This window comes from Trichosurus vulpecula, chromosome 3 (assembly GCF_011100635.1).
Source record: "Trichosurus vulpecula isolate mTriVul1 chromosome 3, mTriVul1.pri, whole genome shotgun sequence".
Lineage (NCBI taxonomy): Eukaryota > Metazoa > Chordata > Mammalia > Diprotodontia > Phalangeridae > Trichosurus > Trichosurus vulpecula.
The window spans coordinates 174,727,054-174,739,889 of NC_050575.1; the positions used below are offsets into that span (position 1 = coordinate 174,727,054).

The 12,836-nt window shown below is 44.0% G+C and overlaps 1 pseudogene; it reads right to left on the reverse strand.

Annotated features, from left to right (window-relative positions):
* The window catches only part of LOC118842311, a 33,267-nt pseudogene extending 24,659 nt beyond the window's left edge, over window positions 1-8,608 (reverse strand).
* Window positions 8,609-12,836: the final 4,228 nt, after the last annotated feature.

The window sequence follows — 12,836 nt, forward strand, 5'->3', positions numbered from 1 at the left end:
TTTGGATGAGTAGCAAGGCAGCAGATTCAGATACAGCGAGAGGAGAGAACAGCCCCAGATGGAGAATCCCCAGCCCAGAACTCAATATACCGTTTCCTGTTCCTTTCTCTGTGGATATGGGAGATGAGCAGTATTATAAACAAAAAGAAGAAATGACTCCTCCTCTAGGTTCATCCTATATCACCACCCCCAAATCCCTCTCCATCCCTTAGCCCTAATGTCACTCCTCACCCCTCAATCCCAGTGTCCCTCACTTCCCAACAGTCCCCCTCTATCTCCTAACTCTTACATTCCAACCATCTTCCCTCATCCTCAGTGTCCTCCTCCATCCCTACCATTCAGTGTCACCCCTTTCCATCTCCTAATGTTGCACTATTCATCCTTCCTGGGGAAGATGGCAGCAGCAGTCATGCCCACATGCAGAAGGGCTGCCTCTGACCTAGGTTTTACTCCTGTAGCTCTCCACTGCCAAGTCCCTCCCACTATCACTAATAGTGATAAGTATAAGTAAAGGGGGCAGATCTTTTAGCTTCTTCCCCTATTTCTAAGGGATCAAAGGCACAGTCTCCATCCATATACATAGGACCAGCAAGGTTACTGAGTAAGATATAACAACTGTTATTGGAAAACTTACAGACCAGTGAAGAGGAGGACAAGATCCAGTGAAAAGTACCTGGGATATGTTCCGATCACCAACAACAGGATTGTTTAATCTGTGTCTCACTTTAGGAGAAAAAAGAGCTCCAGAACATTCTCCAGTTTGAGTGAAAACTTCCCACATCCTCAGAGTAGAAGAATTGTTTACATTTCTCCTCTACTGGGTGGCTGAGGTCTCAGTGATGCTGAGAACTAAAGGTAGCTCTATAGGACTGGAGTACAGAGAAGAAATGGTAAACCACTCCAGTATCTTAGCCAAGAAACCCCAAATGGGGCAAGAAGAGTCAGACATGACTGAAACAACTAACCATCAAAACCATGGCCTGCATGTGCCGAGTCTAGAACTGCAACATGAGAATAAGTACACAATGTTCACTAACCACGTCAGCACAAAATGGGGAACCTAATAGAAGGAAGGGTGGTATAATGCCCAGATGATAGATCCTTCCCTATTATCTGAGCCCACTTCCCCAATGAGACTGGTCATGGGAACCTTCTTTCAAGGGTTACCAGCCCTTCCTAACTTTAGGACCTTCCATCGTCTACATCATCATAAAGACCTCCTCACACCGGGCCATTGTAGTTGTGGTATCTCGAAATTCCTGATTCCTTTCCTGGGAGCTTATGTTCCTACATGAATGAGATAAAGACAATAGAGAAACTGAGATAGAGGCCTTTCTAAAGAAAATGTGTATCTAAGTATGTGTTAGATTGTGTTTATGTGTTATTTTAGTAATAGGTATTGTGTTTGGATTGTGTATTTATGTGTAGAGGAATATGTAAATGTGCATCAGGATATTGATATGGAGAGGAGGAGGGGGAGAGAGGGAGAGGGAGAGAGAGAGGAGAGAGAGAGAGAGAGAGAGAGAGAGAGAAGAAGAGAGACAGAGAAGAGAGACAGAGACAGAGGAAAGAGAGAGAGACAGAGAGAGAGACAGAGAGAAGAGAGAGAGAGAGAGAGAGAGAGGGAGAGAGAGAGAGAGAGAGAGAGAGAGAGAGGGAGAGAGAGAGGGATAGAGAGACGAGACAGAGAGAGAGAGAGAGAGAGAGAGAGCGAGAGAGAGAGAGAGAGAGAGAGAGAGAGGGAGGGAGGGAGAGGGAGAGAGAGAGAGAAGAGAGAGAAGAGAGAGAGAGAAGAGAGAGAAGAGAGAGAGAGAAAGGGAGAGAGAGAGAGAGAGAGGGAGAGAGAGAGAGAGAGAGAGAGAGAGCGTCTGAGAGCCCAAATCCAGAGTTCTAAGTTTATATGGACTAGGTCAGTCTTAAGCGGTTTACTGAGTATCTCTGACTCCAGCCTTTACCTAGGGTTCCCCTGAAAACATCAGAATTCGCGCTGATGTTTAGGTCCCTAAAAAGGAGGAAAGGACTCAGCTCCCAAGTAATTATTCAGACTAACAAAGCATTCAATATAGGGCAAGCACACACGAAACAATTAACAAAGTGACTCTCTTCCTTCTCCAGGAGTTTTTTACTTCTTCTAGGAGTCTATACAATTCTCCAGACTTAGGATCCTTCCATAAAGCTGAGAGACATATTCCCCCCACCAAGAGGAGAGTACTTCAGATGCTAGAGTCAAGCGGCTCTCCTCTCCAGAAGACGGAAAGGCGGGTGAGGAGGGATTTTAGACCCTGTTTAGGGCAATATCAAGGCTAGACTAAATTCTGAGAAGCGGGTGGACTCAGGACAACACCTGGACACACTCACTACATATGTTTTAGAGTATATTGGGAAGATGCGTGTTTATACGTTGTAATGGGTGTTACCACGCAGGTGGTTGGATGAAAACAGTGGACTTGAACGCTGGACAAAATCCTGATGCTACTTTGTTGTCTGGGAGCAGCCCTGCCTAACTTTGCTGTCTTTCCTCTCCACCCCATCCCTTCCCCAGCAGAGGAGCTGGGCTTTCTGCTGTGTCAGAGAGATGATGTGAGTCCGGAGCTCCTCATTCTAAACATCTATAGGGAAAGTGGTAAAATAGGGAGATCAATTTGACAGAAGAGTATTAAAGGCTGGTGGCCATGATGGTGAATGTCTGAATACACTTTCCCTACTGGGGACCCAGCCTTTGCTGCCCAGAACTGCCGGTGTCCTGAGGCAAAGGGCAGAAGGCGGGACACCGGTGGGTGGTTACTGGCAAGGGTGTAGGTGAAATGCGAAATGCCCACTGGCCGGCTAGATTTCTGTCTTAACGTCCTCAGGAAACTCTTAAATATGCCAAGAACATGTTGTTTTCTACCCAAGACATAAACAAAGATAATAAGACACCAGGGAACTATACTTCTATTTTCAGGGGAGGCTGGTGGTCAGTTAAATGCCATGAAGCCAGTTTCAATGGGTTCTACTTGAGGGGGCCCACCAGAATTATGCCAATGGCGTTGGAAGTCGGGAAAGCATATAATTATTCCTACAAATTCACAGCAATGAAATTCTGGGCTTTGTAGGAACACAAGAATGCCCTGCCTTCTGGCAACTCCAGGATGAATACACACCCATCATCCCCAGTTCATCCTCATTCCATGCTGCTTTTGCGCTCCTGGGTGCTATTTTCCAGCAATGAAGAGTACTGGGAGTCCACTACCACTTAGGAGCCAAGTTTTACACCATGTTCTTGCCCCACTTCCACTGACCATGATCCTTGAGCTATTCTAACCCCTCTCCACTCACTAGCAAAGATTACCATACAATCTGAACCGTGCCTGCAAGAAGTGGTAGAGCATTATTGCAATAACCCCAGCTCTTTAAATCTTTCCTAACATTTGTCTTTTTCTGTTTGTATCCCAGAGTCTAACACAGTACCCAGACCATAGCAAAGACTTAAAAAATGCTTTTTCGTTCATTCATTCATATTTACTTGTTGCATAATCAAAAGATGCCTTGGCTATGGGGGAAGAGGGGAGGACAGGAAAGGGAATTGTACTCATTCCCACACACATGATGGAAATCCCTAAATGAAAACTAAAGAAGCAAAGGAAACCCTCTGGTACCCACTTGGACAACTACAACTAGCCAAGTACAGATGTAAGATGCTGGGCAGAAGTCAGAGGACTTGGGAAGAAAAGACATTGAGGAATAAAATGCCTTACCTGTCCCTAAATTGAGACCTGGAGAATCAGAAAGATTGACAGGGCTATTATAGTAGCAGGTTGTCTGGACCACATGGAACATGGGGGAACTTTCCCATGTGTCTCCAGCAGTGGCAGATGCTAATATTTACCTCTGGTTCTGTTGATCCTCCTATGCAGAGTGAAGACAAGCACACCTCTGCCCCCCCCCCCCCCCCCCTTACTTTGTTCTCACTTCCAGGGCCCTTCTTTCTGCCCACTAGGATAAAAAAATGAATGGCCATCTCGAGGTGCAATACCCTATATTTCCACTTAGCATGGAAGACCCTGGGAACTGAGGATTGCAATATAGATGACCCCTATGACAACACTGTCAAGGCTTTATTCTCACCCAGTGACACCCCACTGACTTCACAGCCACCACCTCAGCCAGTGGGTGACATAAGCAAGTCTCAGAGACAAAAATCTTGGCAGCCTCTCATGCTTTTAAACCCCACCCTTATTCCCAGACTCTGACAGAAGGTGACACTTTCTGAGAAATCTGCTTCCAGAGGACAGAAAAAGTATCCAGGCAGGTTCCTCAAAAACTGTGTCTTTAAGAGGATGGTGTGATTAGAAGCCAGACAGCCCAGAGAGTTAGGTGAGAGGAAAAGAAGTAGAGGCCCTGTTGCCTACAGCCTTCTCAAGGAGTTTAAGCCATGAAAAGGAGAACTGACATGTGACATTAAGTATGAAATGCTCACAAGTGTTTCAGTTTCAGGATAGAAAACTTTCTTCTATCTGATCATATCCTCCTATCATTTTATCATTCCCTATATCTTACTCTTCCTAAGCCCACTCTTTGTTTTCCTCAAATTCTCTAATCCTCCGCCCCTCGGGACTTTCCAGGCTGTTTAGTTCTGACTATTTTTCTTCCCTTCCAAATTCTCCACCTACAGTTAACTAGCTCAACATCCATTGTCTCGCTCTCAAATCCTTTGCTCTCTTGATCTGCAAACGGATGCCTTGCGATATTCCAACCCAGAGTTATTCCTAACATCAGCTCCATTCCTACTCAAATGCTGCTGAACGAACTGAGGAAATCATGCAGTCAAACTAATGGGGTACTACCAATTATATTAGCCAACCTCAGTTGAGCCTTCACTGCAACAAGGCAATCTATTTAGTGCTCCCCATGGAGCCTCATCCCAATATTTCTTCAAATCTAGCCAGAAAGACCCAGCAGTACAAGCACGTGGGCTAGACAACTGATCAGGTTAGGAGGGGGTGGGGGAGGGGAGCTAACCAGGTGGGTTAAAGGCTTTCAGAGATGTCCTAATTTGGATGGAGTAGAAGAACCTTTACTAGTTTTGTCCCTGATGTACCAGTACAATTTTCCTAATACCCCCATAGGCTGACCATTAATTATCTTCTTATTCACCATATTTTAAGACTATGCCCAAAGTTCCTTACAAAAAAGAATATGATTACATGCCTCACCCAACCCAACATGGCATCATTCCTCCTCATCATTCTTGGAATGGGTTGTTGTGTGAACAGCCTTATGGCTGCCTCATCTCCCACTTGAACTTCACCAGTTGCAGTGTCCAGTCCTTTATACTTATCTGGTGGTAAAGGCCCATGTTTCAGCCTGACACAGTTCAGGTTGGGATGTGCCCCAAGGGCAGAATCTAAAACTTATCTGGAACTAGCTAGTCATGAGGAATAGAAATCATGGGGAGAAGGCATAAATCCAATTCCCCATATCTATCTCTTTCAAAACTTTCACCCCTTTCCTTGTTGTCTTCCATCAGAGATCTGGTGATACAGGGCATTCATCTTTAAGGTGCCAAGTGTGCAGAACTCCCCATTCTACCACCTGAAAAGGAAAAAAGGACAATTCCCATCCTGGGCCTTCAATTGATTAAACTAATTTCGCAAAACCAAATCATAGTCCACATCCTCGTCAGCCATTGTTTTGGGATTCATTAGATTGTCTTTCAAGGAAAATGATAAAGGCTGGAGAAGATGTGGGGAAATAGAAACACTGTTACATTGTCGGTAGAGTTGTGAACTGATCCAGCCATTCTGGAGAGCAGTTTGGAACTATGGCCAAAGGGCTATAAAAATGTGCATACCCTTTGACCCAGCAATACCATTTCTAGGGCTGTATCCCAAAGAGATCACACAAGTGAGAAAGGGATCCATATGTACAAAAATTTTATAGCAGCTCTTTTTGTGGTGGCAAAGAATTAGAATCAAGGGGATGCTCATCAATTGGGGAATGGCTGAACAAGTTGTGGTATATGAATGTAATGGAATATTGTGCTATAAAAAATGAAGAGCAGATGGACTTTATAACCTGGAAAGACTGACATGATCTGCTCCTGAGTGAGGGGAGCAGAACCAGGAGAACATTATACACAATTACAGACGCATGGTATCTGTGATGACTAACTTTGATAGATTGGCTCTTCTCATCAATGCAAGGTTCAAAGACAGCTCCAAAAGACTCATGATGGAAAAAGCTATCCACATCCAGAGAAAGAATTAACAGAGTGTGAATGAAGATTGAGGCAAACTATTTGCCCTTTTTTTTTCTTTTTTGGTTTGGTTTCTTCTTCTCATGATTCATTCCACTGGTTATAATTCTTCTTTACAACTTGACTATTAAGTAAATATGTTTAATGTGAAGCTATATGTAGAACCTATATTGGATTACATGCCGTCTTGGGGGAAAGGGGGAGGAGAGAGAGAGGAGAACATTTGGAACTCAAAAACTTAAGAAACTGAGTGTTGTAAACTAAAAATAAAAAAATAAATTAAAAAAAAGATTTCTCTGCAATCATCAAATCTTTTATATTAAAAGCCTATAGACCATCTTACTCCCCGTTGTAGAAGTAATTCTCAGGGAAGCAATAATACAGGGACAAATAATGGGGTAAGGTTGAGGGGTTGTTGTTAGGTTTGTTTTTTTAAACTACTCCTATAACTCCCTTTCATGATTACCTTTAATTTTATTATCCTCTTTAATTAACTCAATTCTGTAGCACTCAAGGCATTCTTCAAAGAAACTTCTGTATCTCAGGCAGCATGCTTTCCACCTGTTGCCTATTAGTTCCTGCCTTCATTAACATTCCTCTTCATCTGGGGAATCAACAAATCTGTTAAATGGTTCTCTGCTTTGAAGGCCAAGATTAAAAGCTTATTTGCCTCTTCCTCTACCTGCCTAATACATAAGCACAATTCACTTTATCCCTTTCTTGGCAATCCAACCTTTCCAATGAAGTTATAAGAGCTAGTAATGTGGGAATTTATTTTGCTAGATCATGTAGAGATGTATTAAAGGATTTGTTTTTCAGGTTTGGGTTTTGTTTTAGGGAGGGTGTTGCTCATTAAGAGGTGGGGGAATAGAGAAAGGGACAGATTAATACGATAATTGTTACTTGAAAAAAAAAAAATAATAAACTTTAAAAAAAATTATGAGTCAGGGAATATTTTTGATGTAGATTTCCTCAAAAGTGTCTTGTACCAATCCCACAGGTCAACAGGCTCTTTTCTTTATTCCCAAAAGAGGGCACTTTATATATCTTGAACAATGCTTTGCCACTTCTAACCACCCAATCATCTAAGGCTCCCTTTTTTCCATAACACCCTTCCCCCACTTAAAAAAAAGATGCATTTAACGATATGCCCAGCTGCTCCTAGCACATCAACCCAGTGTCTCTAACATAAATTGTAAAATCTTCTATTTGACCTTCAAAGCCCTTTACAACCTGACCTCAAACTATTTTTCCAACCTCATCATATATTTTTTCCTCCACACTCTGTGATGCAGCCAAAGTGGCCCTCTCAAGGTGTCCCATAAACAACAGTCCCCAGTGCCCCATGTGTAACACTCCCTCCACACACCTCTTAACTCCATGCCTTTGCACTGGCCATAAGTTGTGCCTGAAATGCACTCCCTTCTCATCTCTGCCTTGCAGAATCCCTTTTGTCCTCAAGAGCTAGTTCAAGCACTACCTTTTCCTTGAAGGTTTTCCTGAATCCTCTAATTGCTGTTGTTTTTTCCTCCCAAAATATCCTTGAATTTCTTTTTATTATTATTTATTATTTGGTTGTTGTTTGTTATTATATGGTGTATATATATATATGTGTGTGTGTATATATATACATATCAGGTTATTTATATAACATGTATATATACATATACGCCATATATGTATATATATGTATGATATGTATACATATTTGTGTATGCAGAGAGAAAGAGAGAAGGAGATGGTAGGGAGTTCCCCCACCCCACCTGAGTTGATGTAGTCACAGTGTTAGGGGCGCTTTGGACCTGGGCCTCCTGAAAGGGTAGTGAGACACCAGGGAGTCTGGACCTGCTGACGTATGTCAGTACCGGGGCGGCTCCAACTGGAAGGGCTCCACCTTCGGGGAGGCACTGGGGAGGAGCTAACCCGAAACACCCAATATAAGGAGCACCCCAGAGAGGGTCAGGGGACTTTTGTAAGATTTCTGGTACGCCATTGCAATAAAGCTGCTTGTCGCTTCCGGTAGCTGCCTGGTGATTCTCCTCTCGCATCCCCCGGGGGGAGGAACCGGAGACGTCCGAAGACCCGTGGGCAGGGTGAGTGTGAGGCGGTAGTCGGGGAGAACGGGGTGCTATTGTGGGGCACACCCGTCCGGCCGCCGACAGCTGGCGCCCAAACGTGGGGCTTGACCAGTGAGGCCGCTCCTGCTCCCAATAGATAAGGGGAGCGGAAGACCAGGCAGAACCCAAGGAGACAGGTTGAGCCCTTGGGATGGGACCGAAGGTCTGTAAAGCCCGTGTTGAGCCGGAGGACAAAGGCGTACTCGCCTGCCAGATCTACAAGGTCTGTAAGGAGCAAGGCGTTAGAATTCATATAAGAGCATGTAGAGAGTGGGTGGAGAAAGTTTGGGTAGTTAGCCCGTGGTTAGAACACACGGGGGTGGATCCGCAGAGATGGGGTTTGGTGGGCCAGCAAATGGCCTCTTACCATAAAACGGACCCCACATTCTTAGACCCCAAGGACTTTACGATTTACTCGGCGATTGGGGCTGCCCTATCGCCCCAGCCACCCCCTATACGGGACGAAAGGGGGGCCCAAGTAGGGGCATCCCTGGCAGGCTCGGATGATGACGATGAGGAAGAGAAAACTCCCGAGCCAAAATCCATCTACCCTTGGGAGGCTTTACAGCAAGGCAAAGAGGACTTCCCATGTCCCCCTCCGAGGGAGGGGTTGTTAGCAGCCCCCAAAAGGAAGGAAGAGCAGAACTCCCTAGGCAAAGGAGGTGCTTCTTTACCGCCTCGGCACCTCTTCAAAGAGGGAAAAGAGGAACAGACAGGCTGGCGTAAGTGGGAGGGAACTCATGAGTTCAGGGAGAAGGAGGAAGGGGCCACCGCCCTGCTGGCAGAGATGACACTGGGGCCGCGGAAAGGCTTTTCGTTCAGTACAAAGGGTGCAGCTGCAGCCCGGCCCCCACAGAGCCTGCTGTCCTTCAGCCTACGCCAGGCTGTGAAGGACGGGGAGGATGTAGATTGGGCAGAGTGGGACTCCCCGATGGCACTACCGGTGCTGATAGAAAATCCAGGCGATATAGACGAGGACAGATATCACCGACCTGTTCCCTTTAAGTTTATTAAAGATTTGAAGGAGGCAGTCCAGAAATATGGCCCAGGCTCAGCCTATGTACAAAAGGCTTTAGAATCATCCTGCCTTACGCTCCCCTGGACCCCATTCGATTTTCAGGAAGTTGCAGAGGCGATTTTTGAGCCCGCCACGGCAGTAGCCTTCAAGGCTTACGTCCGTAGGGAAGCGCAGAAGTTTATTGCAGAGCATAATATTGCAGACGAGCAGGATGCCTTAGACATGATTTTGGGACAAGGACCTTATGTGTCTTTACAACACCAGTTAAATTATGACGACCTGGTGAGGAGGGCAGTGAATACCTGCCACATTAAGGCCCTCCAAAAATTAGGCACTCCTGGGAGCAAGGTCTCCTTAACTTCCCTCAAGCAGAGGAATAATGAATCACCTCTGGACTTTATTAGCAGGGTGAAAACAGTAGTCCATGCCACCTTTGGCAAGACGGGCGCAGCACCACCTCTGATAGTGCAGTTGGTGAAGGGAGGGCTGTTACCGCAATATCGTGCAGCGCTTGCATCGCTGCCACATAATCCCTCCCTTGATCAAATTATTGAAAAAATGATGGATTTGCCACACCGAGACCCTATGACCATGATGGCTTCATGCCTGGAAAAACAAACTCAGTTGATGGCACAGTGGGGCGGGAATGGAAGGAGGCTTACTTGCTTCAACTGTGGGAAAGAGGGGCATATGAAGAACGCTTGCCGTGCGCCATTTAACGGCATTAAATGCTTCTCATGTGGCAAGTTAGGGCATGTAGCCAAAAACTGTCGTTCCATGCTAAGACCATTGGAACTATCCTTACCCAGTCAAACTGCCATTTCTGAAAATGAGATTTTAAAGAAAGAGTTAGATGCCTTGAGAGCCTTTTGTGATTCAGTTAAGCAAGATAAGATTAAGCTCCAAAATGAACTGGCCCATAAGGTGGCAGTATGCAAAGCTTTGGCATTAGAATGTGAAAGAGTCAAGGAGGATTCTGATGACCAGATAAAGCAGTTGGAGGATGCTTTAAAAGATGTGCAAAAGAGAATGTATGATTCAGAAGGTAAAATAAAGCAAATGCAGACTCATTTTCTTGCTCTAAAGGAGCACTTGACGAATGAAGCAGCTTCAGGAAAAACAGATTAACAGAAGAACTAAGGGAGCAATTGAAAGAAATGAAAGCAAAATATGAGGGAGCTTCTGCTGAAGCAGGAAGGCTAAAGAACCAAATCAAAAGAAATGAAAAGTTAGTAGAGGAATTTAAAAGGGATAAAGGGAGACTAGGAGAAGAAAATAAGCGACTACAGAAAGAATTTAGCATGTCTGAAATAGAGCGAGAGAAGAGAGGAAGAAAAGCCTTGGAGATGGAAGGCCAATTAAAGGAGTTAGCAACAAAGTTGGCCCTCTCCATCCCTACGGAAAAATTTGAAAACATGAAGAGCTTACTATCAAATGAAGTGAATGAGAAAGCAAAAAAGTTCGTAGAGATGGAAAGGGAATATGAAAAATCACAGGCTGAACTTAGGCAGTTAAAGAGAGAACTTGAGAACTATGAAGCTAAGCTTTCTCAACATGTTAGGCCAGAAGAACATGAACAACTTAAAGACAAATTTGAACAAAAGTCAGGTGAATTTGGAAAGAAGATCACTGAGTTAACTTTGAGGAATCAGACATTACAGAAAGAACTTGAGAAGGTTGGTTCAGATAATAAGCTACTAAACCAACAGTTGCAGAACTTAGAGATTGAGATGCTGAACACAAAGCCAATGAATGTGACACAAAAGTATAAAGAAAGAGAAATGGAAACTGAGAAACTTAAGCCACGGATCAGGCCACATTCATAAGAATCATATACAAGATGGCCAAGATCAGGGGTGTACAATCACTCCCCGAATTACAGATGTGGCTCCCGGAACAGAGCAAGAGGAGGAATTTGCACACTCGGTAGACTCCAAGGACAAGATACCAGAAAAAGGCAACTTAGAATATGATCCGGAGGAAAGAATGAAGTCTCCTTTAGCCCCTCCCCCAACTCCTCACATTATATGAAAGTTTTGAAGAAGTTAGTAAGAGAAAGCTGTCTCCTAAACAACTGGAAGAGACCAGCCAGCGATCTGCCTCTGATCATCTTAAAAGCAGGGTCTCCAAGACCCCAATAAAGCACGGCACCTGGCCTCCGTTACATCAGAGGGCCAAGCAATTTGTGCATAGGATTCAAAAATCCTCTCTGTGTTTTTGTCTCTGTGTCTGTGTGCTGTATCTGTGTTTCTGTGTGTGTGTAACCTGACACCCTGTAATGTCCGCTGTCTCTTTCTCTCCCTCCCTGACTCCAGTCTCTTCAGAGGAGCGGGAGGGCAGGGGGGGAGAGCAGGAGAGAGGAAAATGTCTTCTTGTTTAACGGTTTATAGTTGTTGAAAATAATGCTCTTTCTTTCTCTCTTCATCCCAAATCTGGCCAATTTGGGATGTGAGGAGAGATAAGAGAGGAGGCGGGGACCTTTTCCCTGAAATTTAAAGAAATGTGTTACTCCTGATTTGATGCTTAAGATAAAGTCAGAATTTCTCATACCATTTGGCACTAAGGCAAATTTGGAAAATGCATAAGGAAGAGACACTCTGAGTCTCCCAGTATGAGGAGAAAGGGACATGGTACCACTGGATCTTTTCCAGAGTCCCACTCACCTTAGACTGGCAAATTCAAAGCTCTCACTTCCAAAAAAGTTTTTAAGGAGTGAACACAGAAGTAAAATTTACTTGAGAAAATTAGAACCATTAAGATTTTGATTTAGCAGATTCTGTTAACCATAGATAATCTGGTGAAGTATATAAAACCTTTTTCAAAATAATAATGCACGTATGAATGTGAAGAAAAATCAGTTTATATGACAAAAGATATTCTGTATCCCCCTCCAATCCGTAGACTCCTTGGGGGGTTAAGAATTCCAGCTCTATGTCAGAAGTATATACAAAGATGTTTTAATTCCTGTGTGGTGAATGAGAATCACCATGAGACTAGTATAGATAAAAAAGTTGGAAAATATTTAATGACATAACGGTATTAAATCTATAGAGTTAATAAGTACTTTTCAATATACAACTACAGAGATCCTTATGTGCAATTTAGTGATCCTCATTCCTGTTTGAATTTGAAACAAGTGGTTTAAAGCTTCCAAAACAGAGAAATGAAAGCTAAACGTGAAAGCCAATCTGAACATAGTGTACCCAAAAGACTGTTACTGTAGTCCTGAGAAACAAAAATACTTCTTCGGATAGGAATTATCGTCCATAGATATAACCCAGTCCGCCTGGGTGAAAACATTTCTAGCTCGCTGTGATTTTCCTACGTTTGCTACTTGGAAAGTTAGAAGTGATTTGCAATAGACAATAGAGGAGTTGCTTCTTTTCAAAATAATTGCCCTGTGTACATAGCTGCTTTTCTTATGTAGGCCCTTTTATTCTGATGTGCCTTTCCCCTAAAGTCC